This window comes from Ursus arctos, unplaced genomic scaffold (assembly GCF_023065955.2).
Source record: "Ursus arctos isolate Adak ecotype North America unplaced genomic scaffold, UrsArc2.0 scaffold_7, whole genome shotgun sequence".
Taxonomy (NCBI): Eukaryota; Metazoa; Chordata; class Mammalia; order Carnivora; family Ursidae; genus Ursus; species Ursus arctos.
In genome coordinates this window covers 27,078,392-27,100,647 of record NW_026623089.1, presented here as the reverse complement: position 1 = coordinate 27,100,647, position 22,256 = coordinate 27,078,392, and the positions used below count along the sequence as shown (strand labels likewise).

At 53.0% G+C, this 22,256-nt stretch overlaps 1 long non-coding RNA gene across 1 annotated transcript; it reads left to right on the top strand.

Moving 5' to 3' along the window:
- The first annotated feature begins 14,618 nt into the window (after positions 1-14,618).
- LOC130543027 (uncharacterized) lies at positions 14,619-19,118 on the top strand. The gene is made up of 2 exons (XR_008958028.1): positions 14,619-14,702; positions 17,581-19,118. It is a non-coding gene; the product is annotated as an uncharacterized LOC130543027 (long non-coding RNA).
- The last annotated feature ends 3,138 nt before the right edge of the window (positions 19,119-22,256 follow it).

The following is a 22,256-nucleotide window of genomic DNA, read 5'->3' as shown; positions in this document are numbered from 1 at the left end:
GCAGACGGAGCCTCCCCGCCCCCCTCGGTCCTGGGGCCTCGGTGGCGGCAGGCAGCCTCTCAGCTAAATGTCGGAGCCTGGGTAGTGTGTGCCCGGGAAGATGAGCCCACAGGGCTGCAGAAGGAAAAGGAGCAGAAGGAGGGGAATTCTCAGTTCAGCAAGTGCCCCACGGAGGACTCCGCGGGAGGACGGAGAGCCAGGAGCACACAGCACTCCCGTGTACACACACACAGTAACCACGTTCTTGCTTTCCTAAATATTTGTAAAGTAGACCATAATACGTGCCCACAGGAAAAGAGTGAAGAACACAGAAGTATGCAGAGTAAAAGTGAAACTCCCCGAGAGCCTGCGGCCCCACCGACTTCCTTTATCAGAAGCAATTATTTGGGGACACCTGGGTGGCTCAGTCGTTAAGCGTCTGCCTTCGGCTCAGGTCATGATCCCAGGGTCCTGGCATGGAGCCCCCGCATGGAGCCCCAGCACTGAGCCCCCGAGTCGGCCCTGCCCGGGACCCCAGGGTGTAAATCATCTGGAATGCTTCCATATCTACCCAACTTTACTATCTCTCAAGAATTCTAAAAATCTTCTGTCTTTATCTATTAACACCAAGCTCCCTTTTGAGTTTTATGTTTCTCCCTGTCTTTTAAAATGTAGTTCAGCCTGTTTGTTTTTGCTCATTAATCATTTTTGCTAGTAATCAAAAGGTATAAATGTAATTTTTAGAATTTCACAGTCAGTTGAGGCTGAAGCCTTTTGAGCGTCAGACCCCAGCCAGGCTACCCCCTCATCTTGCAGATGTGAAAATCTGAAAATTGAACAGAGGTTCTGCTCCTCTCAGGGACAGCCCCAAGGGGCACCCTCTCTGGGACTTGGGAGGAGGGAACTAGCAATTATTGTGTCCTTAATGTGTGTCAGACCTTCTCTATGTTATGCCAATCAGGACCCATTGGGTTGCAAGTGATAGGAACCCAATTTGAACCAATTTAGGCAAAGAGGGGAATCTAATGGAAGTGATGTGAACGCCTCTGGTAATGAAAGCAAGATTCAAATAATCAAAGAGCAGGAAGGGCAGAGTTGGTACAGAGCTTCATTCACAGAACGGGACCTGGATGGACACCCTTTTCCCTGCAGCTCCCACCCTGAAGGAAGGATCCCCTCTCCTCCCAGTTCCAGTGTGAAGGATCCCAGGGAAGGACTTGACTGGCCCCACAGTTCAAGTGTATGGTCTAGGACCAGGTGACTCTGGCCAGGATTAGGATAGGGTCAGGAGACTCTCTCTGAGACTACATGGTGGTTTCCAGAAGAGACCACCAGTGGGGCTCCTGGATGTCTGAGTCGGTTAAGCAACTGACTCTTGATTTTGGCTCAAGTCATGATCTCAGGGCTGTGAGATCAAGCCCTTGTCAGGCTCCGTGCTGGGTGCGGAGCCTGCTTAAGATTCTCTCTTTCCCTCTCCCTCTGCCTCTCTCTCTCCCTCTCTTTAAAAAAAATAAATAAATAAAAGAGGGGCACCTGGGTGATGGCTCATTCAGTTAAGCGTCTGTCTTGGGCTCTAGTCATGATCCTGGAGTCCAGGGATTGAGCCTCCTCTGGCTCCCCGCTCAGTGGGGACCCTGCTTCTCCCTCTGCCCCTCACCCTGCTCATTGCTCTCTCTCACTCTCTCTCTCAAATAAATAAATAAAATTTTAAAAGAAGGGAGACCACCATGCCCACTAGAGCTTGGTCAATAGTACCAGGTGTCTGCTATAATAGGTTAGTTCTTCTACTCTTCACAAGCCTGTGAGGAAAGACTTGTTATCATCCCATTTTACAGGTGAGTCAATTGAGGCTCAGGACACAGAGTGGTTAGCCTAGAACCCAGAAAGCAAGCCAGGTCTCTTTGACTCCAAAACTCATGCCTTGACAGGTATAATGCTGATTTCCTCGAGGAAAGGAACAGTGTGTCAGTGTGAAACATATTTCTAGTAGGCCAGCTGCATGCCAGGCACTATGTCAAGCTGTGTGAGGTGGACAGAGATGGCCCAGACATGGTTACTTCCAAATAAGGTCACATTCACAGGTACTAGGGGTTAGGATTTACTTGGACACATTTTTTTTCTTGGGGGGAGGGAAGGACATGATTGAACACATAACACAGACACGGTCAGAGCTGTGCTTTGGATAGATCGCTTTAGCAGAGGCGAATGGGACAAACCACATCTTAGACAGGTGGCAAGGAGACTGCTCGGGAAGCAGGATGTAAGGGAATCTGATCAGGGCCAGTGGCGATGGGGATGAAGATTGTCTAGGACCTGACGTTACTAGGATGGGGAGGGATGAGGAAGTGGGGAGAAGGGGCTTTACCAGTGGAATGAGGAAGGCATAAGGAAGGGGGTCCAGTAGACTCCAAACTCCTGGAGGGCAGGGACCGTGTCCCCCACTTGGTATCCTCAATGCCTGGCACAGCGTCTGGACATCCTAAGTGCTTGAGGAATGTTTGCCAAAGAAATGGAGGCATTCAGTTTTGCCCGTGGTGAGTTTGACATACCAGCTGAAACAGGCAGGGGAAAACTCAAGCTTGTCATTTGGTAGATAGAGTTTGGGGTTAGAAATCTCAGTTGGGTGTTCATTTCCAGAGCGATTACAGGTCAAGTTGGAATTGACAGAGCCTACGAAAATGCAGAGAGGGGAGAGAAGAGGTTTGAGGGTTGAATCGTGGGGGCACAGTTACACGCGGGGGGTGGGAGAAGGCAGCAGAGCTGGAGCTGGTAGGAGGCCGGCAAAGGAACTTCAGAGACGGGGGAGGGGCAGGAGGAAAGGTGCAATGTCATGGAAATCAAGAAAGGAGACCGTTTCAAGGAGGAGGGGTGGGACTGCTGCCAAATGCGCGGAGGTCGCAGAGAAGAAATACCGAGAGGAGCCTGTGGATTTGCTAATTAGGAGACTAGCAGCAGTGTCCCCACCTGGTTAGGGCAGGAGGAGGCCAGGGGAGCCTACTCGGGGCAAAGAACCAAAGAAGGGAAGGAGTCGGTGTACCTGTGCATGTGCGCATATGGGCATAGGCTCTTGCTCTCTTCGCAGCTGTGTGGACCTGGTCGGCCTCCGAGACACAGAATAAAAACAAAACAAAACAAACAAACACACAAAACTGGGGCGCCCGGCTGGCTCCGCTGGTGAGCATGGGACTCTGATCTCAGGGTGGTGAGTTCGAACCCCACATTGGGTATAGAGATTACTGAAAAATAAAAGTCCTTCAGCAAACAAACAAAACAAAAACAAAAGCCTGGGGGAGAGGTTCTCATGTCAGGGTTTGCCAAGTGGGGAGATGACAAGACAGGGGGTAGAAGAGAGATGGCCCAGGAAAGGGGAGAATAAACCTTCTTGCCGGATGAATCTTCTTTGAAGGTAGAGGGCAATGACGGCCCAGCCCCACGTGGATGAGAAAGCCATGCCCAGCCCGGCCCTCAGATCCCAGAGAAGGCTTGTTGCCTGAGGTTTCTGTTGTGTCTGCCCCTCAGTGGGGGTGGGGAACGGGACTTTGTCCTCAGTCCTTTAGTCCACATGGAGTCCCACCGCTGTCGGTCTCATTTATCACTGTGTCCCCAAGGCCTGATTTCATGTCTGGTATGTAGATGGCACTCAATAAGTGCTTGTGGTTGGAAGTAACAGTGACGACACCACTGCGTACTAAGATCCATTAAGCACATACTATGTGCCAGGCACTGTACCATTTATTGTCTCATTTGATACTCACAACAGCTCGTGGGTAGGTATATTATTATCCCCACTTCACAGACGAAGCAGTAGGAGTTCTGAATGATTTGGTAAGTTTCCCAATGCCGCTCAGCTAGGAAATGGTAGAAGCAGGATTCGAACCTAGGTCCGTGTGATCCTGGGACTCTTGACCATGATGACTATCACACTGCAGGAATGTATGAGTCTGGGGTAGGGGTACCATGTATCTGTGTTCTGTGCTATCCCGCGTGTATCTGTGGCTGTCCACAGGTGCATACATTTGTGGGTCTGTGTGTGTGTGTGTGTTCCTGTGTGAAGGGCGTAACTGTATTCAGTTGTGTGCTCTCGTGGTTTTGTGAGTACAGATGCTATCCCGCATCCCAGCCCCTGGTTTAAGCTTCTAGTTCATTTCTGCTTGAGGCAGTCATGGTTGAATCTAGCTCTCTGGTGTGTTCAGCGCTCAGTCCTGGGCCCACCTCCCCCTTCAGAGGGCCCATCGAGGGTCTCTGCCCCCCACGGTTCTGCCCATAATTCTTCCTTGTTTAAAGGGGCCAGTGGGTTTAATGATTAGTTACCGCCTTGTCGATATTCTCACCCGGGGAGAGGATGAATGTCGAGGCGCTGCCCCTGCCCCTGACACACGCACACACACACATGCACATTCTATGGCAGATTAAGGATGAGGAAAGGGACCCTTTGGCAAGGAAATTTGGGGGAGGGCAGCTCCAGGGAAGCTCTGCAGGGATCTTGGAAGGACCTCTCCTTCTCCAGTTGCTTCTGCAAAGGCGGTGGCCTGCAGGCAGAATGATCCCCCTCCAACCACTCCTGCCCCCAGTCCTCTCCTCTCCAACTCCTCCAAGTTCTGGGAGGCAGTGGGAAGAGTGCCTGTGGTGAGGGGAGGCCCTTCTTGAGGGGGGAGCTCACGCCTGTCCAAGTTCTCGCGGTCACTGCCGGAAAGAAGGGGTGTTCCTGTGTCTGTCAGCTTCCATCTCCATGTGCTTTGGGGACCGGCCATGCATGCAGTCAGATGTGTGACACAGCGCGTGAGCAGATCGGATCCTTGTGTCCCTCCGTGTTCACATGTGGCTGCATATGCCCACAATTACGTGTGTACCCACACACGTACGTATCCCTGGGCAGTACAACCGTGTTATGTGTGCGTGGCTGTGCATAGACAGATGTGTGCATGTGGATGGGAGTGTCTGAGGCCTGAGACGTGTACTTCTGTGTCTTCAGTTGTCACGCGAGGCCCTCTTCCCCTCCTGTTCTGGGTCCTGGGTCCCAGTTCCACTTAGATCAGAAGCTACCCCATATCCATTTAGTGACTGGCCCTATGACATTATATGTCTCTGGGGGCAAATTCCAAAGCACCCCCACATTTCAAGATTCTGATCCCTAACTACCCTAACCATTAACCCCACAACTTTGCCTTTCAGCTTCTGCCCCTTAACCTAACTTCACCGGATCTAGCCCTGGAAGAAAGAGGAAGAAAAGGGGAACTCGGAGGCTAGGTCCCTGGTCAGGATTCAGAACCTGGGGAGGGGAGCCTGGGGGGGGCTGGGGCAGGTGAGGGGAGGGACAGGCAGGAGGAGGCAGGGAGGGGCTGAGCCTGGCAGAAAAGAAATGCTAGGACTCATGTCCATCCTCCCGCAATCCCCCTGCCCCGCCACACACACACTCACACACACACACTCATACACACTCACCCTGTTGGAAGGTGACATTTGCTATTAACCTTATATTGGGCCATTTTGTAAATCAATGTCACTTACATTTAATAACAAGTGTAATCAAAGGAATTATGCAAATTTAATTTGATGCTTCTTGAATTATGCAAATCCTCGGTGCACATAATGTTCTCTGACATGTGCCCGTTGGAGAGAGAGACAGAGAGCAAGGGAGAAAGTGGGGAGGGGCTAGAGAAGGGAGGAGGATGGGGGTGGGCTGAGACTTGGGATGAGGGAGAGGAAGGCAGGGCGGCAGAAGGCAGCAGAGTAGCTGTGGCCCAGGTGCTCTCCATCACAGGTGGAAAGGGGTGGGCAGGTCTAGAACCTCCACTTCTCCCTGATCCCCCCTCTGGCCCTAGTATTCCCTCTCCCCTGCCCACACTCAGTGTGACCTTGCTGACCATCTGTCCTCAATGTCTCCTTCTGTGAAATGGGAGTGGCCAAAAAGTGCTGACCACTCATGGGACCAAGGCTCCTGATGTAACTTGATCCTCTCAGAGGTCAGTCTCTCAGCCCCCAGCCCTCATGGCAAGGGGACCTGCTGTGGCACTAGGCAATATGATTGCCTTTTTTTGTTCTTAACGGTCTTGAGGTCCTGGCAGAAGGAACTGTACCATCCACCGTGTGACAATAAAAACCTGATGACCCATTCCCAGGCACGCAGCAAGGCAACATGAACATGGTGATGACAGACTTTTGAAGACACACGCATTTATATCCATGATAACACAGACACACACACACCGTGAGAACGGTACGTATAAACATACAAGACAATCCAACTTGGACCCCGCGACCCCCAGAGACCCACATAAAGGCTACATAGATACAGACACTCAGGTGCACCTTGAACACAGGGGCATTTAAACTATCACCCAGACATACCTGGGCCCGAGGGACATTGATTCCTAGCGGTACACCTACCCCGACGCATGCTGATGCTCGTGGCCAAAGCCACGCGAGTACTGACATGTGAACGTGCAAGGTACCTCCCTGATGACGGCACACCATCACCAACCCCTAAAGCAAGCTAAGTGGTCCGGGAAGCTCCTGGCTGAAGCAGTGCCCCTCTTCACTGTCAGGCTCTGTCTGAGATTTATTCGGCCCTGCCCTCAACATTGTCTGGAGTAGGGCAAAGATCATGACGCTGAACAGAAGTGATTCTGCAGTGAGATGGGCCCAAGGGAGGGGGAAGACTACCCAGGCCATGAAACTGTTCCCCAAACTCTGAATGCTGGTTCAAGCCATGAAGGGACATCTCAGGAGGTTCCATCACGGTCCTAGGTGTGGGCCAGCTGACCCCAGACCTGCACCTAGTCCACAGTCCCCACTCACCACTAAGGTCATCACAGCTGGGCCCAGGTTCCTGTTGTGTGAATGGGGCAGCACAATGGTGGGTCCCTCTTCCCTCAGCAGTGGAAAAAGAGAAGAGGTCTGTCCCTTCCCTGAGCCGTCAAGATGCATCCTCAAGGGCTCTCGTGGAGAGTACAGACCACAAACTTTATAGGCAATAGCCACCGCCATCAGCATTCATGTTACTTTCCTTTCCCGTGTAAGCTCTGTCTTGGGCTCACAGACGATGTCTTCATTCTCTCTACTCCTTTTCCAGCCCTACCCTCATGCTTAGAGTCTAGAGACCTGTTCCTACCAAGGCATCCTCTGTATGTTCATCGAAGAGAGTGACAGGGGTCTGGGGGGGCTGGGCAGGGTCAGGTGTCTGGGCACATCTCCCAATTAGGGTGTGGTGGTGGCCGTACACTTGTGCATAAGTGTGTCTATGTATCCGTTATGTGTCATTATGTCTTTGAGTGTTTTTCCTTGTCGTTCATGCGTCATTGGGTTATTTGCACGTCCGTGAGTTAGAGTATGTTCGTGTTTACTGTTTCACTCGATCATTTCTGTATCAACGCACCAGAGTATCTCGTTTCAACATTGTCTGCATGTGTGTCATATTCCATGAACCTGTCTCATCCTCCCCTGTGAGTCAGGATGTTTGAGCTGTCACAGAATGTGTGTCCCTATGTTCTAGTCCACACAACGTGTGAATAAATGAATACTTGATATGTTGGAGATTTTACGAGGTTGAGTCTCCAAGATATGGGTGTCATCACACTGCATCAGGGTGGTATCAGGGTGTCTGCGTTGATATAATGTGTGCCTTAATCTATCTCGCTGTGTTTGAATGGCCCCAGTGCGTGTTTCCATGCTTGAGTTGTCATCGTGTGTTCTTGTGAGCAAGCATGTTTCAGAGGGCAGAGTGTGAGTCATTATGTTGAAATTGTCACCACGAGTATATCACTGTGTTTGTGTTGTTGCCATGTAAGGCTCTATGTGTTGCCAGGCTTCGGTTATCAGGGAGTATCGTTGTATCCCCTGCCTCATTGTATATAATTGGTTTTGAGTTGATACAATAGGTATAACTGTGTCACCTTTCTTTTAACTGTCCCCAGATTGTGAGGACATCCCCAGGTTCGAATGATCCCGATGTGTCTCTGCGTATGACTCAAAGTTGAAATTGTCACAGCTTATCTTCGTGTGGCAGTGTATTTGCATTTTAACAACATGGTGTGTGTCTCTCTGTTCGAGTTGGCACAACGTACTTGCCATGACGTTTGAGCATCGTGTTATCAAATGTTGACATTGTTACAGTGTGTGTCTGTGTGAATCATTGTGTGTCAACTGTCACAATGTATGATTATACATCCCCATGTATGTTACGCATCTGTATTTACGTTACAATGCTGTAACATGCGCCTCTATCATGATTAAGTTGTCACAGTGTGTATTGCCGCGTAGGAGGTGTTGCAAAGCCTGTTTGTCACAATTGTTGAGTGCATTAACATGTTTGCGTTGTCAGAACGTATCTACGTGTTGCTGTGTGGAAGCATCACAGCGTGTTATCCCCTGGGTTTGCACACTGTGTCTGTGTGTGTCCGAACATGTTTGAGGTACTACAATACCTGTGTGTTACCACGTCTGAGGTGTCTCTTCAAATGTGTCTGACAACCTGCTTCACAGCATGGGTTCGAAAGTGAGAGGTTAGAAATGAGAGGGAAAGAAGGAGAGTTGGAGAAGGAAGGAGGCTGGGCCATAATCTAGACGGGGCGGGATGGGGGCTGGTGGGGGTTAGGGACAGAGTGAGCTCTAATTGGCCCGCGGTGAATTATTCACATGTATAATCCTCGCAGAATTTCAGCGCGGGCAGTGCCAGTAAATGCTGTGCATGTTTAAAAGTCATTTCCATAAGTAAGTGCAATTTCTCTACTGTTTGCCCCTGTTTAATGAAGTGAAATCTTGTTTGCATTCCTCCCAATTTCCCAACGAAAGGCGCCCAACCGTTCGCACCAAAATTACACCGCCCAAATTAAAACTCGGGCTCCAAGGGAGGTGAGGGGACGGCAGCATTGGGCCCTTCTGGGAGGCCTGTGGAGGGGTGGGGGGCAGGCAGGAGCTGGGCCTGGGCTTTTCAGCTCATTGCTTCTCTGTAGTTCTTGCAATTTCAAGTGCTCCCCCCGCCACATTCCCCACCCCTACTTGCCCCCATCATGTTCTTGCTCTCCTTTGCCTCCCCCTTCTTTCAATGAATCCCTGCGGACAGGGACCGGGCACGACGTTTGTCCGTGTGTATGTAAATGCACTCCTAAATGCGTGTATACGCGCGGTCGTCTGCGTACTTGTGAAACTGCGATCTACAATAGACACCGTGACAACCGAAACACAAATGATTCACACAAACACACAGCGTAACAACAAAACCCAAATGAGTACATGTGTTCACGTACACATCCCTGCCTGTGCGTGGATGCGGATTTGTGTACGCGTCTAGCCTTCTGTGTTTGGCGTGTCGTGAGTATCTAAGATGGCTGGTTACACAGATGCTACGGGCAGAGAGGGGGAGAGGAGACGCCGGGGATCTGGAGCTTCTCTGGTGGCCCAGTGCGGTGTACTGAGCTCTGCTGCCTAGGATCCGTCTCTTTCTGAGAGGCCCGTGGTCAACCCCTCACCCACCCCACAGCGGACGGTGTGGGAGCCGCAGGATCAGAGGGACCACTCTTTCTCCTCTGTAGGTGGCAGCACCCTCTGGCCCTGTGGGGACCAGTAACATGACTGACCTCCCGGCTCCAGCTCCCATAGGGTGCTTGAACGAAGGTGCTCCTGAATGGGCTGGCAGGGGACCCCTCAAGGCTCCACTCTCTCAAAGCTCCACCCCTTCCTAGTGCCCAAGGGTCCCTGCGTGATGGTCACTTTAGCGTGGAGCTTAAAACAGGCTTGTGGATTGCACTTACTTGGATCGGCTAGAAGAGTGTTGGGAATGGGGTCAGGTGGTACTGAGGAGAGGAAAAGTGGTCCCACCTGCTAGGACCTCCCGGCGACGCCTGGAATCCCCACTAAGGGCTCCTGAGGTTTTAGAATCCTGAGAGCCCAAGCTCTGGAGGCAAAGGAGTGTGTTGTGTCCCTGTGTGAGGTTGTGTGTCTTTGGTCCCCGTGGATAGAACCACCCTCACCAGCTCAAGCATCAGCTGCCAGCTTCTTCTAGTTCCCAGTCAGCCCGACTAGGACAGATAAATAAGTGACGTGACTGCAGTGATACCACCGCCCACATCTTCACAGGCATTAAGACCCCACCTTCTCAACACGTCACTGCAGGAAGTTGATGGAATGGCTGGAAGAGGTTCAGTTGTCCACTGAAGGTCTGGTGGAGAGAATCATTCCGAAGTGAAATCCTAAGGAAAGAAATTCAAGATGGGTAAGAAAGGGGTCAGTCGATTAAAGAGTCAGGGGCCCTTGGAAAGGTCTTCTTCTCTCACACCTCTCCCTGATGTCCTTGGGAGGGGGACATCCAGGCACAGGGGCAAAGCGTCATCCTGGTCACAACCTCCCCACCTTCTCCTTTCCCCGTATGCATTCTGCTATTGATGTAATCAGCCTCAAGCACTGCTCCGACTTCCGCTTCCACAGTTTAGAAACCATTCATGGCTGTCCACTGCCCAAAGAATAAAGTCCATAATCCTTCTGCTATCAGGCAAAACAAGGCCTCTCAAGAAGACAGTCCCTTCCCCTTCAACTTGCTTTTCTAGCCTTGGCTCCCAATTATGCTCCCCCAACCCCGCAATACACCTCCTAAGCCCCATCCAAGCAAGTGGGGAAACGAAATATTGCCCCAACCTCTTCCATGTTTCTCCTCTTCCTTACACTTGTCCATGCTCTTCTTTCTGCCTCGCATGCCACCATTAGCTTCACCCCCACCCCAACTTTTGCCTGGAAGAGTCCTATGGATCATCAAAGCCAGGTTTGATGCTACTTTCTCCAAGATTTTCATGCTGGTGCCCACCATGACTACTGCCGGTAGCACTACTGATTCCTGGAGCATGGTTTCGCTGTCTTTGTGATATGAATTTTTCTGTCCTTTCTCCTTGCTTGCTGGGAGCCAGTCTTTTTGAGCACCAGGCTTTGAACATTCCTGAGTGAGGAGGGAGCCACTCACAAAGGCTTTGTGGATGAGCTGATGGTTGACTGCAGAGCATGTGTGGATGGGTTTGAGTGCGTGTGTCAGGCATAGAGATCATGTTTGGAGGTCTTCTCCCTAGCCTAACCCAGCACAGTTAAACCCCAGCCCCAGTTCTCTATGGCGCCCATCTTTATCTTGTTTTTCTCTCTGTGGCAACAGGAACTGTCCACTTCATGCCCTTGGCAGGAGAGGTTAGGGACTTTCTGCTAGCTGAGAGGTCCCCATCCCCATGAGGGAGACTCGGGATGGAACTGACTCCATTCTGCCCCCAGGAAACCCTGTCAGTATTATCCAGGCTGCTACTTTCGTTAGTAAGGTCCTTCCCTCCTAATAGGGTAAGACTGTAGTGAATGTGATGACAGCTCCACATCTCCTCTCCTGGGCCTGCCTTCCATATTAGCTACACCATTCCTCCCACCAGGGATTCCCCAGGCCTATCAGGAGACCCTCCACTATATCCCCTTAGCCTCCAAGCCCCTGTCACTGATTTCCTCCATCAGCCACTCCTGGTCCTTCTGTTCCCCACCCCCGCCATTTAACCCACTCTCATTGGAGAGCCACCACCAAATCTCCATTAGCCCTTCTTGCCTCCTCTATTCTTCCCTCTCATTATCTCACAGAACTCCCTTCCCTCGGACCTCTTCCTCCATCCCCACAGACATCCCCTGGCCAGTCTGGAGGACCTGGCAGTCAAAATCCACAGGAAGAGGGCTCCAGCTCCATTTCTAGATACACCCTCAGGCCCCACCACCCTCCCGAGCGGGGCTGGACATCCTCTGCTAGGTGCCTGGGGCAGGGGCTGGGGTGTCGGGATGGGTTCCAGACAGGAAGGAGGCGTGGACTTCGATCTGGAAGGTCTCTGTGGGCCCTTACCCCTCCTCTTAGCAAGTCTGGGAACTCGGCCCGAGCCCGGTCCTCGCTCCCCCGCCCTCGCCTCTCCGCGCTTTCATCAGAATTCAATTTCCGCCGGTAAGTGACTCCGCGGGCCCCTGATCCTTCCCTTGATGAATGAGCCGCCCGGCCCGGCCCCGTCCGTCACCGTTACCCTCGCCTCGGCCCGGGCCGCTGCCGCCCCCAGCCTCGGCCCCTCCACCGAAGCCGGCCCGACCCCCCACAGCTCCCACCCAGAGCCCCGCCGCCTGCGTCCCTTCAGGTTCCTCCCCCACTTCCAGCAGCCCGCCCCACCCCCATACCCGCGTGGCTTTCTCAGGCCGGGTCTCTGTCTCTCTCTGTGTGACTCTATCTCTCCCTGTCTCTGTTCTCGCTCTCTCTCGCTCTCTCTTCCCCTCCCTCCCTCCCTCCTTCCTCCTTCTCTCCCTCTCTCTCTCTAACACCTCTATTCATCTCTGGGAGCAACATCATTTATTTTGCACTTCCCAGATAATTTACTTTTTTTCCCTTCTACAGGAATTCTCCATTTCCCTATAAAATGAAAATTCATCTAGAATTACATCTTATGTCATCATTATGTTTATTAAGCGTGGATGATGTATATGAACAGGACGGGCTTGCTGCTGAGTGCTTAATGGTGCATAAGATTAAGCCGAGGCTCTCAGCTGCGCAGCGACTCCCCTCCGGTTCCCATGTTGTCGAGGCATGCTGGGAGTACAAGTTCCGAGCGCACGGCCAGGTGAACGCGCCGCCGCCGTCGCCGCGCGCCCCCCTCCCCCTCCCCGGGCCCGCCGGGCCCACCCCGCCCGCCTGGGGGCGCCAGCGCCGCCCGCGCCTCCCAGATAACCCCGCGCGCACCCCGGCTGAGAGCCGCCCGGCCCCCGGGTCACCCTCGTCGCCCCCCGCCCCCCCCCCGAGCTCCGCACCTGGATCGCGCCCCCCCGGGACCCCGCCCTCCTCCTGAGTCTCCCCCCACACACACCCCCGCCCCCCAGCCCTGGGAGCTGCGAGCGCCCCTCCCGCCCCTCCTTGCTGCCGGTCTCGCTGGGTTTCTGCCCCTGGTTCTCGCTCTCCGACCCGCCTCCCTTTCCCTCGGTCGTATTTCTTGGGGTTCTTGTCTTTCTGTCTGTCACCCTGCGTCTCAGTCTCCCTCGAGTCCTCCCCTGTCTCTCTCGCTCTCCCCTGCTTCGCCGTGTCTCTGCGGGCGTCCCTCTCTAACTCTCTGGCTCTCCCAGGCTGCGTCCGTGCGTCTGTCCGTCCGTGCGTCCGCCTTGCACGGTCTCCCTGGCTCCCCCTCTCCCCCCTCTCTCCCCTCTCCCCTCTCCCGGCGCTGGCGGCCACCGCACTGCAGCGCGGCACCAGCAGTCTATGACAAAAACATTATCCTTCTGCTGCTAAACAATCCAATAAACCTCTCCACAGGGAGAAAGTTAACCTCTTGTCTCTTCGGCTGATGCCTTCCCGCCCACGTGACTGCTGCCACAGTAAATTCAAATCATTAGTCTCCTCACCCCATCAAAAAACTTCTATTAGTAATGGAGACCTCGCCGGAGACCTTCCGCGGAGAGCGCTGCCTTCCCAATTCCCAGTGGAAAAATTCTGCGCGAAAAACTAATTCTACTTTTAATAATCTGTCATCAGGACCAGAGGCAGTCATAAATTATATGGGAGCGCGTGCGAGAGCGCGCCACAAGAGGGAAATCAGGGCGAAAAATCAAAGCCCAAGTTTGACAAACTTTCCTGAAGATAAATAATAACTTACAAACAGGATTAGTTGTAAAGTCACGCTCCGGCGCGCAGCCACGGCGGCAATCACGTCTGCCGAGGGCCGCCACCGCAAGGCACCTGTCACCGGCCGCCACCGCCTCCGAGCCTTCCTCCCCGTCCTCCTCCTCGCCTTCCTCCTCTTGCCCTCCTCCCTTCTTCTCTTCCTCACCGTCCAACCTTCCTCTTCCCTTCCCTCCTCTTCCTTCTGCTCTTCTTCCTCTTACTCATCCTCATTTTCCTCCTCCTCTTCTTCCTCTTCCTAGCCTTCTCTCCCCTCCTCCCTGGGCCTGCGGTGGGATCCGGATTCCCACCCTCCCCCATCCCACCACAGCGGGTCCCCAGCTGCCAGGACCAAGGTCAGAGGAGGGTGAGAGGATACAAGGGAACACCACCCGTCCAGGCTATGACCTCGAGGGAGGGGCTCAGTATGTAAAGGCGAGTGTGGGTGCGGCGCAGGGGCCCTGTTTCTGCGGCCTCCCCGGCATTGTGGCCCTATCCCAAATCTCCCTGTTCCCCGCCCCCACCAACCCCCACGTAGGGAGACTGGCGCGGGCAGTGTGTGGGTGGGGGCAGAGTCCAACCCCTAAGTTTATTTGTCTGCGTTAGTGTAGGGTGGTGGCGGGTCGCTCCTCCAGCCCAGAGGCCACCCCCACCCCCGCCAGCGCGACCCTCCCCCACCCCACCCCGCCCTCGCCCCGCACAATCTCTGCGCTGACAGCCGAGCGGGTGATAAATGCCGGCGACGCGGGGAAGGAATTGTGCAAAATAAAGAAGCATGTTCCAACAAGTCCTGTCAGGATTGTATTGATTTAATCATCTGCAGAAATACACATTCTGGATTACTGTAGCGTGCCGGGGCCGGGGGAAGGGGCGGGCCGGCCTGCGAGGGCCATGAAGGGAGGGGCGGAGCTGTGGAGGGAGGGGCGGGCAGAGCCGGGAATGGCTCCGCCCCTCGCCCAAGCCCCGCCCTTCGGCCTCTAGGCTGGGCCAGAAACTTCTGGGGGTTGGTGGGGGAGGTGGTTCTTACAGAGGAGGTTCTGCAGCGGGGTCGTTTTGCACCACTGGGCACCTACTCCTGCACCAGCCTCGAAAGGTGGGCCCGCTGTCCTTCGACCCTCATAAAGGCTGCTTCGGGGCGTCGAGGACTCTCCCGACCCAGACGCGCCTCGGGACGGGGGTGGGGTGGGGTAGGAGGGTGAGGAGAGGAGATGAAGGGGAGAAAGGAGAGTAAAGGCCCAGGAGGGGGCCTCTCCAGCCTTGGGAGGGTTTTAGGGTGGTTCCATTCCCTATCACCTCTTACCCAGGCAAGACCTGGGCTGCCAGGTTTGGGGGTACGTGGAAGGACGCTGGGCACTCGGGTATCATCTCCTCACAGGACTAACCTGTGCCCACAGCTACTTCGGAGGCAGGGGTGAATGAGAGCCCCTTTCACGCAGCCCTCAGGGATCTGAGCTCTGCTTGGACTTCTTAGGCGCTCAGTAAAGATTAAACAAACCAACAAACATTATAATTTCTGACCGTTGTCCCATAATCCAGATTCAGAGCCCCAGGTGAGGATTTGGGGCAGGGTTGGATTTTCTTTTATTTGAAAACTTGGCCATTTAAAAGAAACACACCCCAGAGGGGGAGGTGGGGGGCTGTGGCAAAGAAATGAAGATTGTGCAATGCCTCAGAGTGGGGGAACCCAAAGGGAAATGGGGGGATAAAAGGGAAAAAAGAAAGTCATTTATTTATTTCATGATTGATTTGACATGTTTTAGGGGTACCTGGCTGGCTTAGTCAGAGCTTGTGACTCTTGATCTCAGGGTCCTGCGTTCAAGCCCCACCTTGAGCTCAGAGCTTGCTTTAAAAAAAAAAAAGAAAGAAACATGTTTTATCTTCCAGGATCCAACAACCTAAGGAGGTTATTACTATTAATACACCCCATTTTAGGAATGAGAAAATGGAGGTTCCAGAGGTTGAGTGATTAACTCAAGGTCATAGTGTTGGTAGGTTGGGAAGCTGGGTTGGAGGCCTGGTCTCTCCAACCTCTCCCATAGGTCTTTGGGAGAGACCACTGTGGCTTTAAGAACTGGATAGTGGTGGTGGTGAGGCAGTGTGAGAAGTCCAGGGATAGGGTGCCTGGCTCACTCAGTTGGTAGAGCATGCAACTCTTGATCTCAGGGTTGTGAGTTCCAGCCTCACGTTGGGTGTAGATTACTAAAAAAAAAAAAAAAAAAAAAAAAAAAGGAAAGGAAGGAAGGAAGGAGGGAGGGAGGGAGGGAGGGAGGGAGGGAGGGAGGAAAGAAAGAAAGAAAGAAAGAAAGAAAGAAAGAAAGAAAGAAAGAAAGAAAGAAAGAAAGAAAGAAAGAGAAAGCAGAGGGTGACCTGGTGAGCAATGAACCTGTCCATCCCAAAGAGAGTTTGGGGGAGGGGTTCAGAAAACTGTAGAGAAGGGCTTTGTCCAGTGTATGTGTGGTGGGGGTTGGTGGGGGGTATAGCCAGGGAAGAACCTTAGGCAATGATTTCTATAGATGCCATCAGTGCATTAATCCTGGCTTGGGGGAAGGGGACATGGGGGGGGGGAAGAGAAATGGGGGTGAAGAATGTGGACCGGTGAAGGAGGTGGAGCTTTATCTCAAATCAGAGACCAAGGATGAAGTTACCAAGGGAGTGGGAGTGAGGCCACTCAGGGTGGGAGAGACCCACTTCATTAGAGCAGCATCATCAGTGAGAGGCACAGCTCCTCCCTAAGTGACTCTTCACCCAATAGAAGGCCAAAAGGAATGACATAACTGGGAGCACAAGTATGACAGGAGATCCTGCAAGACAGAGAGACCCTGGGGTCCCAATGGACCACAAGCAGAATTGGATAACTGAACAGGACTGAGAGTGGGAAATGAAAATGCACTTTATTTCTTTGTATGGTGGGAAGAAGGAGATCAGGAAAATGGGGTGATAGAGGGGATAGGGATAGAAGGGAGCAAGGGACTTCCCTCTGAGAGGATGAGGCATCTGCCCCAATCCAGTTGTAAGAAGGATGATAGCTCACCCACTTCTCCCCATCTGCACCCATTCTGCCTCCACAGGAGCTTTCCCTTTTTTGCTAGCCTCCAACCCCCCACCCCATCAGCCCAGGAGGGACAAAAACACAAATTTACTTAATCAACAAACATTTTTATAGAGCTTACTCTCCGCCAGGCACTGTTTCAAGCACTTTATGCATACTATTAAATAACTCCTCCATAACAAGGCTATGAGATGGATAATAGCATATCTCCATTTTACAGAACAGAACACTAGAGGCACAGAGAGCTTTATTTGCTCAAGGTCATGCAGTTACTGGTGACACAGATTGAACCCAAGCACACTCCCACTCTCTACGCTCAGAGCTCTCAGTGCCAACACCGACTGGGAGTCAAGCCACAGGGACCTAGCTCTGGTCCTACCAGCATCATTGGCCGAGACCCTTGCCGCCCTGGACCTCAGTTTCCACATCTGTGAAAAATGAGAGAATTGGGCCAATCCTAAATCCCTTCCAGACCCAAAGCTGCAATATGCGATTCCTCCCCCACGGACCCCTGCTCCCTGACCCCTCCCACACCACATCCGCGTCCAACCCTCAGCCCCAGTCCCATGAGGAGCCTCGCACTCGCCTGCCCCGCCCGCTCCCCGCGGGCCCGCGCGTGACTTTTGCGCGCGCGGCTCGGCCCAGAAGGTCACCTCCTTCATCACGGATTCTATTTGCATCCGGAATCGCATGTACATGAAAAATGTGTCCGCGTGCGGCCCCGACTGCAGACGCAGATGAAATTCTGTGCCGAGCCTGATGCGCGGTAACCTTTGCAGATGGCGCCGCTATTGCTGAGAAATGGATTGCTTAATAAAGCGTATCATCCGGCATATTTGCTGCTTGGCTAGCCAAATAGAAGTTGTTTTTTGCACAAATTTCCTTGTCAAATTTGTCAATGTTCATGTCATTTTTGCTTTAGGTCACAGAGCAAGGTGCAAATTCCTGGCATCTTTACTAGTTGCAGCCAATTTCGGCGATTTCGGCGGTGACGGGGATTCTCCGAGGAGTCGCGTGCCCGCGCGCGCCCGCCTGTCTGTCCCAGCAGAGCGCGGCCCCGACACCTCCTCTGGGAAGCCCGCGGGCCGCACTCTGGTTTGGGAGGAGAAGCTCCAAGCCAGACGGAGGAGGGTATCTCCCTTTCAAAGCATCCCAGACCAAGCAAATGGGAGGGGGGGGGGAAGAGGGGGCTCCAATCTAGCTCTCCCTGTACCACTTCCTCTCCCAAGCAGTGGCTCTTTTTCCTTCTTTTGCCTCCTCTGACCTTACAGTGGAAACTGAGGAATAAAGTGGGAAAGTGAGTCCTGTTCCCCTTTCATGAGAAATTCGGCCTCCCAAGGCCCCAAGACTCCACCCACACCCATTCCAAAGTCAGACTTACCTCTTCCCACCATACAAGAGATTTCCTGAAAGCAGGGGAGTGGGTGGAGAATATGCTCCATTCCCTCCTTCCACAGGCTCCACAGCTGCGTTTAGGGATGCCAGGTCTCCCCACTTCCCCCAGGGCAGTAGTGGATAAGCATGTGTATGTGGAACAGGTGAGAATGCAAACGAGCACACCCTCCTGAGGGGTATGAAGAGCTGGTCACTCTGCCTAGATTTCCACCATTTGAGCTTCAACCATTGGGGTTAGACCAGGCCCCCTCCGGGCTAGTTTTATTTAAAAATAGAATATCCTCAGGGGTCACTTGGGAGCTTGGGCAGTCCAGAGCTCAGTGTGGGGGAGTTTATCAGATTATTTCCACCGAGCACTGAAGTGCTTCCAGGTGCCCTTTGCCTGGATCATCTCATGAAATCATTTCAACAACCCCATGAGGCGCTTACCAATATTACCCCCATTTTACAGATGAAAGAACAGCTCTAGGAGATGTCCCCACTTGGAGAGTTTGGATAAGACTCGTGAGCCTGTGAGGATAGGTAGGTGGACTGATGAAGGAGGGACAAGGGAGAGGGAGGAGGAGGGCTAAGCGGCAGGGACAGGGGACTGCTAAGGCAGTCCTGACAGTGTCACTGAAAGCCTGTACATGGTGTGAGAGAAGAGGAGCAGACGTGGGGAAGAGGGGCTGTGGACAGGGTTCTTTATGGGAATTGTGTATGAGAACAGGCAAGAGATTTGTGACACGTGTGGGCAAATGGGTGCTGGGGACAGGACTATGGGAAAAGGGCATATGGTGGACAGGAGTCTGAATAAGACATAAAAGGGACAGGTATGGGGAAAGGACATGAGGACTGATGTAGGGGACAGGCAAGTGGGGAAGAAGTAAGAGGGCTGGTGTGTGCAGTCAAGCGTGGGTGTGGGTATGTGGGGACAGGTATGAGAGTCAGGAACATGAAAAGTGTGAGAGGCCAGGTGAATGGTGACCTTAAGCTCCAAGAGGCTGGCTCTGTCTGTGTTGGCTGCGGTATTCCCAGGTCAAAGCCCAGTGCCTGGCACGTGGTAGGAGCTCAGGATATATTTGCATAATGACTAGATGGGGAGAGAGGTTGGTGGGGGACAGGTGCTGTCCAAAGTATGTTGTCGCGCTGGAGGAGGGGGGTAGATTTATCATGAGATATTGTAGGGGGGTTTGGATTCTCCCTTAAGCCTCTGCAGCACTGGGGCAGGCTAGGGAATGGTCAGGCCTGCTCCCCCCTCAACAGGAGACCCGCCCGGGATGGTAGCCCAGTGAGCCCAGTGGGGGCTGCAGAGCGTTGGATGATGGCGGGTGGGGGTGGGGTGGGGGTGGGGGAGGACTGCCGTCAGATTATTAATGGCCATGCGTTGACTCAATTAAATCCAGCCTGCTTTTGTTGGCAGGCCTCCGCAATTATGCATCTCATTACGGGCGGCCGCCCAAATGCATCCTGGGAGGAGACCAGAACTCCAAATTAACTTTTCTTGGCGCTGCGGGGGCTGGTTGGCCGGCACTGCCTACATGGCAGCCAATCAGTGTTGGCTCCAAGGGGGGCGGGGTCAAAGGAAGGGCGAAGGTGGGGGGAGGGTAAGCTGTCTGGTCTGAGGAGGGTTTAGGCAAGGTAGGCTGGGGACCTGCGTGTCCATCCAGAATTTAAGTCCCAAGCCCCCATCCTCACCAAGCAGCCTGCCTGGGTGTTTGGGCTGTCTTGGAAGGAGTCTTAGCCCTGCCCTTACTTTCTCTGTGGGCGAGGTCACCTCAACACTGAGCACAGAGAACCAGGGGTCCCAGGTCCCATTGGTTCCCCCACCTCCTCATCCATGCATGACCTGCAGGACCGCACCAAACCTACAAGAGTCCTGGAAAGTGAAGGGCAGAGGTACAGGGAGAGCACCCTTCTGGATGGGGGAGACCACACTGGGGGTTGGCCCGCCCAGCTCCTGTCCAACTCAGGGTGTTGCCTGCGTGTCAGGATGTGTGCGTGTGGGTGCGCGCGCGCGCGCCTGCTCACAGCCTGCCTCAGCAGTTACACCACCAGCATAAAGCGCTTCATTAACCTGTCAATCAAAGCCCGCTTCTCTCCAGCTCTCATGCTCTGCCCTCCAACAGCCTATATGTATGTGTGCTCCCGCGCGTTGTGCCATCCTGGGGCCACTTGGCATGGCCCAACCTCTCTACACAAACGTGGCTCCTGTTGCCTCCACTGGAAACCCTAAACATTCAGGCCTTACCCAGAGGGGTCTGGGGCCCAGTACTCCCCGTGTGTGATATGTGTGTATGTAGAACGTTCTCTTATTGTGTGAATGGCCTTGCTCCAAGCCATGCATTCATGAGAAGCCTCTTCCAAAGACTAGAGCACCCTGGACCGGTATGAGGAGATCTAGTTCTGAGCTGTGTGACATTGGACTTGTCACTTTCCATCTCTGTTAGGTAATCTGGTTTGGACTAGATGATCTCTGATGTCCTTCCTCCTTCCAGCCTTCTGAGTTCAGGTAAGTGTGGCTGATTCTCGACCTTCCGAATTGACCATGTGTGTGCGTAGACGCATGTGTCCTTCCTCCGCTGTTTTCCCTCCCTGGGAGGCAAGAGGTGCAGGGGCAAGAGGCTGGTGCAGCGGGCCACCGAAGCCCAGAGGCTGCTCCCAGCCTGGAAGGGTGTGCCTTTCCGAGATTCCACACGCAGCCATCTGCCAGAGTCCACTCAGAGAAACAGACACACTTGCTTACTCTGACCGAACTCCTACAGGGCCGCAGATGTGCGTGTCTAAGGTGGGCACCCGTGTGTACGCAAGCAGGGGTGGGCCCAGGCGATGCCCACTTTTGTGGACCCATGCCCTCTACCCTCAGGGTCACCTGAAGATCCCAAACTTCCCAGTCGTGGGGTCTCGGTCTTACTCCCAGCTGCCAGGCCCATCAGTAGGGGAAACGGGGGATGTTTTTCACAACAGGGGAGGGCTCTGTTCACCCCACTTGTGGTTTCTTTATTGTGTGTTAATGAAACCCTGTTTCTTCTTGGGCGTTTAATTCTTTCCATCTATTATGTTTAGACAACTCATTAACAATCATTCGTTATAATTAGACTTCAATTTTAGGCCCCTTTCTCAGGGGAGGCAATGCAGAGCTTTTACACATATTTGCATCATAAACTGCTTCCAGATCTCTGGATGCCACCCTTGCCCTGTCCCACTCTAGCTCTTGTTCCTCCTTTTCTCTTCTTCCTTCCCTCCCCTCCGCCCACCCCCTGCTCCAATGCAGGAATGAAGTGGAGAAAGGGGAGCTGAGGTGTGCATAAAGGGCGCTCCAATCCTGCTGCTGTCTTAAGTCCCTCGGGCTTGGGCTTGGCCCTCAGTGGACGACACTGATGTGCCGGGAGGCAGGGTGGGCTTCCCTGGAAACAGATGCTTATCCATGATCACGAAAGGGTGGCACCAGGCTCTCACGCCCTCCAGTTCTCCCTGCACCCCTCCCCCAGGCTGCTGCGTCTTTGGCTGTTACCAGGCGGCTTCACATACACGCAGAAATGCTCACAGGGACGCACTTACACGACTGTGTACACCAGACACGCACAACCTCGGGGGGGATGGTGGAAGGAGGCTCTTGTGAGGATTTTTCTGTTTCTAAACAGAGACACTGGTTCCCACTACCACAACCCCCCCCAATTCCTTTAAGTTTAAAGGATCACTTTCAGTCTTTAGTTGCAAAATCATAGGCTTTCTATTTGATGAATGAATGTCTTTGAGAGAATGAATGAATGAGTTTTAGTGGAAATTGCATAGGTCAGACAGAATTGATTCAAATCCCTACTCTGTAACTGACTAGCCATGTGACCTTGGCACCTGGTTTCACCTCTTTGAGCCCCCTCAGTTTACTCATCTGTAAAATGAGGGTGTCTACCTTCCAGGGGTTTTGTGATGAGATAGCTAAAGATTTTAGCTTTTATAGGCATTTTATAGGCACTAGACCTACGGTAGCTATAATAATTAATACGAGTGAGTTATTATATTAATAATTCATGAGTAACTATGAGAATCACCCCAGGAAGGGCCTCGTGGGTCATTCTGTGCCACTTCTCTCCCTGTGGGGCAGCCTTTTCTATCCAGCATCCTCAATGGGCACCGCTGAGTATGCTAGTGGTGGGGAGTATAGCACTGGCCCTTCCGTTATTGGGCAGATCTCATTATGAGAAAGGTTTTTCTTAGATCCAG